The sequence below is a fragment of the Vigna umbellata genome, chromosome 7, assembly GCF_029865625.1.
Source record: "Vigna umbellata cultivar VRB3 chromosome 7, Vumbellata_1.0, whole genome shotgun sequence".
NCBI lineage: Eukaryota > Viridiplantae > Streptophyta > Magnoliopsida > Fabales > Fabaceae > Vigna > Vigna umbellata.
In genome coordinates, this window is record NC_142171.1 from 18,216,720 (window position 1) to 18,222,868 (window position 6,149).

The following is a 6,149-nucleotide window of genomic DNA, read 5'->3' on the forward strand; positions in this document are numbered from 1 at the left end:
AAAAAGGGTTCATGCCTAATTACACGGTTTGGACATTTCATGGTGAAGAAATTCCTTCAGCCTCCACTGCAGCTGAAAAACGGCTTGCATTAGGTTCGAATACTATTGTACATACATCTGAGATAGATCAATTTGCCTATATGCAAGAGATGGTCGACAATGCTCTTCGTCACCATGCTGAAGAAGCAGACGATAGTCATGATAAAGAGCCTCCAAATGAAACGACGCAGAGGTTTTACAATTTACTGACAGAGGCAAATCCACCTGTATTTGAAGGTTCATCTGAGTCAAAATTGTCAGTGTGCATTAGACTCATGGCTGGGAAATCTAATTGGAACGTTCCCATTCAAGTAGTGGACTTCTATACAAAATTGATGTTAGATTTGACACCACCAAATAATTTCATGCCGAAGAACTATTACCAAGCCAAAAAATGTGTTTCAAAGTTGGGATTGAATGTCAAGAAGATTGATTGTTGTGTTAATGGATGTATGTTATTCTATGACAATGACAGTGGCAAAAATGATGCATTGTTGGTTGAATGCAAGTTTTGTGGCTTACCTCGATATCAGACAATGCATGCTGGACGGAGGCAAAAAAAACCAATTCCATTAAAGTCCATGTTCTACTTGCCTATAATTCCAAGATTACAAAGATTATTTACTTCAATGAAAACATCAGTACACATGACATGGCATGATGGTAACAAAACTCCGGGTTTTTTGCGTCATCCTTCTGATGGTGAAGCTTGGAAGCACTTCAATCGTAAACATCCATCCTTTGCTAGTGAACCACGTAACGTCAGACTTGGTCTATGCTCTGATGGGTTTACCCCCTACATTCAGGCGTCTGCATCACCGTATTCATGCTGGCCCGTGATAGTTACCCCATACAATCTACCACCTGAGATGTGTATGACAAAGCCTTACATGTTTTTATCGTGTATAATACCAGGTCCATCTAATTCCAAATCATTGATTGATGTGTACTTGGAGCCTTTGATTGATGATTTGAAGAAGTTATGGAATGGTGTTTAGACGTATGACGTTTCAAGGAGGCAAAATTTCCTTATGAGGGCAGCCTTGATGTGGACTATTAATGACTTCCCAGCGTACGGCATGTTATCTGGTTGGAGCACACATGGTCGATTAGCTTGTCCACATTGCATGGAACATACAAAGTCATTCCAATTGAGTCATGGCCGGAAAAGTAGTTGGTTTGATTGCCATCGACGGTTCTTGCCCATTGATCACCCCTTTAGAAGAAACAAAAAGGCATTTCGCAAAGGACAAGTTGAAACGGATATGCCCCCGCCAAAGTTGACTGGATCACACGTGTGGAGAAGAGTGAAAGACTATCCAAAAGTCACAGAATCTGGTCAGAATAGGCTAGAAGGGTTTGGGGAATGACATAATTGGACTAAAAGAAGCATATTCTGGGAACTTCCCTATTGGAAGGACAACTTGCTAAGACACAACATCGATGTCATGCACACAGAAAAAAATTTCTTTGACAATGTCTTCAACACAGTTATGAATGTTAAAGGTAAGACAAAAGATAATGAGAAAGCAAGAAAAGATTTACCTTTGTATTGTGGACGAAAAGACTTAGAGTTGAAGGCACAAGGTAACAGCCGATTATTTAAACCAAAAGCAAATTACACCATGTCAAAAGACGAGACAAGAATAGTGTGTGGATGGATCAAGGAGCTTAGAATGCCCGATGGATATGCTTCTAACTTGTCCAGATGTGCCAATGTTCAGAACGGTACTATTCAAGGGTTGAAGAGTCATGATTGTCATGTATTCATGGAGACTTTCATCCCTCTTGCGTTCAGTTGTTTGCCAATGCACGTGTTAAATCCACTGATAGAAATCAGTAACTTCTTTAAAGATTTGTGCTGCATGACACTAAAGGAGAATTCCCTTAAAAAGATGGATGAAAATATCCCGATTATTCTATGCAAATTGGAATGAATATTCCCTCCTGCATTCTTTGATTCAATGGAGCACATTCCAATTCATCTTGCATATGAAGCTTGGCTTGGGGGACCCGTGCAGTACAGGTGGATGTATCCCTTTGAAAGGTTTATGGGAGAATCCAAACGTTCAGTTAAAAATAAAGCTAGAGTGGAAGGCTCAATTTGTGCAGCTTACTTGCACAGAGAGACAACTTATTTTTGTTCACATTATTTCAAGACCTTCATGTTGTCCCCCACTCATGTCAGAATTGAAATGCAATGGCAAGTTGAACCACGTGAAGGTGCATTATCAGTTTTCCGACAATCAGGCCGTCACGCAGGGAAAGAATTCACTCATTGGTTAACTGATGCTGAATTCAACTCTGCTCATGTCCATGTCTTGATCAATTGCAGTGAAGTCAAGCCGTACCTTGAGTATGTAATCATCCATCTCTAATCTATCAAACGGTTTAATTGTTATACACTAATGAATTTCATTTGTACCAGCTCATTTGTTGTGGTTGAGCAAGTCGCAGAAGGAAATACTTCTGGTAGAATACACTCAGAGTTTCCCCATTGGTTTAGAAATCAGGTCCGTAGTTTTGTCCTACGTTTAGAGCAAGGTTAATTTGACTATTGCTTTTATAATTTTGTTAGTACCTTTGTAGGTTTTTAATCAGGCATTAACTCCCACGGTTCAAGAGTTAAGACATCTCTCCAATTGGCCAATGAGATGTGTCAAAGAATGGCACACTTACTTCATCAATGGTTACAAATTCCATACACATGAATGGTCTAAAGGAAAGAAAACATCAAATTGTGGTGTGTATGTCAAGGGCCTAACAGAGGGTTCTTATGATGATTTCTACAGCATCATTCATAAAATATATGAGTTAGAGTACAACAGCGCTACTTCTCCAAATAGAGTGGTACTTTTTTATTGTGAATGGTTTGATCCTTCTAGAGCTGGTACTAGAGTCAATCCAAGCTTTAATATTGTCGAACTGAACTAGAGATTAAGATATGGACCTTTTGATCCTTTCATTCTACCATCTAATGTCAGACAGGTTTATTATGTGCCATATCCACCATTTCGCAATATTGACAAGCGTGGTTGGGCCGTAGCAATACAAACGAAGCCTAGAGGTCGCATAGACTCAAATGAAGTTGAGGAAGATGTAGCCTACCAACTTGACCAAATGTCACAACCACAAGAAATTATCGAAGTTGAACTAATAACCGCATTGGTCGACCCTGATGGTGATGGAGATGAATTAGAAGCAACAATACAAGGTGATGAAGAACAAGAGGAAGAAGAAGAAGAAGAAGAAGAAGATGAAGAAGAACAATAACAAGAAGATGATGACGATGATGACGATGAAGAAGAAGAACAAGAAGATGATGATGATGAAGACGATGCTGAAGATGAAGATGAAGATGATGATCATGATGACGATGATTGAATGTTGAACATCTATTGTAGCAAATTGGACTATCATTTCATTACCGTTATCTAAAATACCATCTTAAAGTTGTATGCAATTACTTATACATTGACTTTAAATTCCAATTGATCCTTCTTTATTCATTTATATTTTTTCGCTTTATTTGTAACCATTTGAATGCAGTAATGACAGGACAAGGTTCAGAACGTCCTGATAAAGGAAGAGGGGTAGCAAGGCCTACAAAGAGGCAACGGTAGGCACCAAAGTATGTACTTAGGGTGCCTGCTAGACTACCTACCACTGCTGCAGGTAGTACATCATCTGTGTGGCCTCCTCCTACCCCTATTATACAGGCTCCTACACCTGCAGCAGACCCTTCTCCTCCTCCTGCAGCACAGCCTTCTACTACCCCTACAGTAGACCCTTCTCCTCCTCCTACAGCATACCCTTCTACTACCCCTGCAGCAGACCCTCTTCCTCCTCCTGTTATTGCCACCCCCACTCCTCCCCCTATTGTTATTACCCCCACTCCTCTCCCTGACCCTACTTCTATACCTTCCTCATCTTCTGTACCTCCTTCTGAGACTGTCACACCACCTGCTGATCCAGATTCAAGTGGTGATGGTGAAGGTCTTGACCCGCCCCTCCATGATCGACCATGGATTGAGCCCTATGGTAAAGGGTAAGTTTATAATCTGTTGATATCATTTGATGTTTAAACCATATTGTAATTGAAATGACTTTTGTTATGCAGGTTTATTCCATCTAGAGTTGCTTCCCAAGCCATCACACGTTCAATTAAGCAACAGTTTTAAGTCCATGGCCTACTTGGGGAGCAATACCTGATGACGACAGAAAGCTATTCTGGCAGCGCTTTCAGGTCAGCAATCTATTACACTAATGTCCGTCTTATTTTAGTATGTTTTGTAATCAATGTTTGTTCTCTTTAATGTTACAGATGAAGGTGCAGTGGAAACCTGAACATGAAAGTCAGATACACAGAAATTTCCACATGAAAGCATCTCATCGGCTGTCAGAGATGTTTAGGGATGCCCGTAATGCAGGACAACGCCCTAACTGGCTGGGTGAACAAGTTTGGAACTCTTTACTGGCTCATTGGAATACAGTAGAGTTCCGCAATAAGTGTGCCAAAGCCCAGCAGAACAGAGCATCTGAAAGGGGTGGCACCCTACACACTGGTGGGTCGATCACCATTCATGAGCATGCCATTCGTATGGTATAATCTCATTACATAACTTTTTCTTTCATACATAAGTTATGTATATTCTATTTCATATGTACGCTTGTAATTCTTAATTATGTTACAGGCACAGGCTCTAGGATGGGCGGTCCATGTTGATGAGGTCTTTGCACAGACTCATGTTCGGAAGGGAACTAATCAATTTGTTGATGAAAGATCTCGGAAGACTCATGTAAGCAAATAACACTATTACTATTACTAATTTTTCATTTCTGTTATTCTATCGTTCCCTGACATTGCTTTTAATGTTTCAACAGGAAGACCTTTCTATGAGACTTTCACAGGTTAGATCTGAACATGAGTCAGCTCCTACACCTGATGATGCCAGTAATGCAGATGATGACATCCGTAGGACACAGTGCTGGATCGAAATCGTTGGTGGGAAGAAAAAGGGACGAGTGTATGGTGCGGGACAGCTTGCTGCAAACTATACAGCATCCAAAGGAGGTACTCTGAAGCACCAGCCTTCTTCTTCCACCAGTACTCCTGACGAGGTCGTTCTTCGCCTCACGCAGGCACTCCAGCAACGTGACCAGGAAATCACTGATCTCAGAGCAGAGTTTACAAACTTTAAGGCCCTGGTCATGAGAGTCTTGCCTGAAACCTCACAGGACGTACAAAATATCCCTCCGACCCAGCCACGACCCTCCTCATCACCTGTTGCCACTCAGCAGCCCACATCAGTCCAACCCTCATCAGTCCAACCCTCATCAGTCCAACCCACACCAGTCCAGCCATCAATAGAGGAGCAGGATGATGAAGATCATTCTGATGATAGTTATGTACATTATTAGTTTCATTTTCTTATTACTTGTTACACAAACATTTGGATATTAGAACATTTTTGACTTGATATCATTTCAATGTTAGTTAGATCTACTTCCAGACTTTGGATGTTAGAACATCCTTTTGTTACATTGTTTTATGTTTGAACTATAATTACATTATCTATATACATTAATGGATGTTCTATGGATTAATTGATGTTCAATGGATATTGATAATTGATTGCATCTTTGAGATGCACATTATGCATGTTTGTATGTGCTTGAAAACTGTTATGCAGGTCTGTTTGTAATTGAAATTTGCTATACAGGTCTGGGTTGCACAAGAAATACCATTTCTCTGAAACCTTCTCTGCAATTTACCGAAGGCTTTTGCCCTTCGGTAAATGCCCACGTAAGGTCATTACCGAAGGCTTCTGCCCTTCGGTAAATACCCTCGTATGGTCATTACCGAGGGCTTTTGCCCTTCGGTAATTACCGAAGGCTTCTGGCCCTCGGTAATTACCGAAGGCCAATGGCCCTCGGTAATTACCGAAGGCTCCTGGCCCTCGGTAATTACCGAAGGGCAAAAGCCCTCGGTAATTGTTAGCGACAAGAGATTTACCGAAGGATTTTTGGCTATCGATAAGCCTTCGGTAAACACCATTTATCGACGGCTTATGGCGTTTTCCGAGGGCTTCTGGCCTTCGGTAATGCCC

At 41.1% G+C, this 6,149-nt stretch overlaps 1 pseudogene; it reads left to right on the top strand.

The window, feature by feature from the left end:
- Nucleotides 1-1,070: 1,070 nt before the first annotated feature.
- LOC148195286 (uncharacterized) lies at nt 1,071-4,174 on the top strand (annotated as a pseudogene).
- Nucleotides 4,175-6,149: the final 1,975 nt, after the last annotated feature.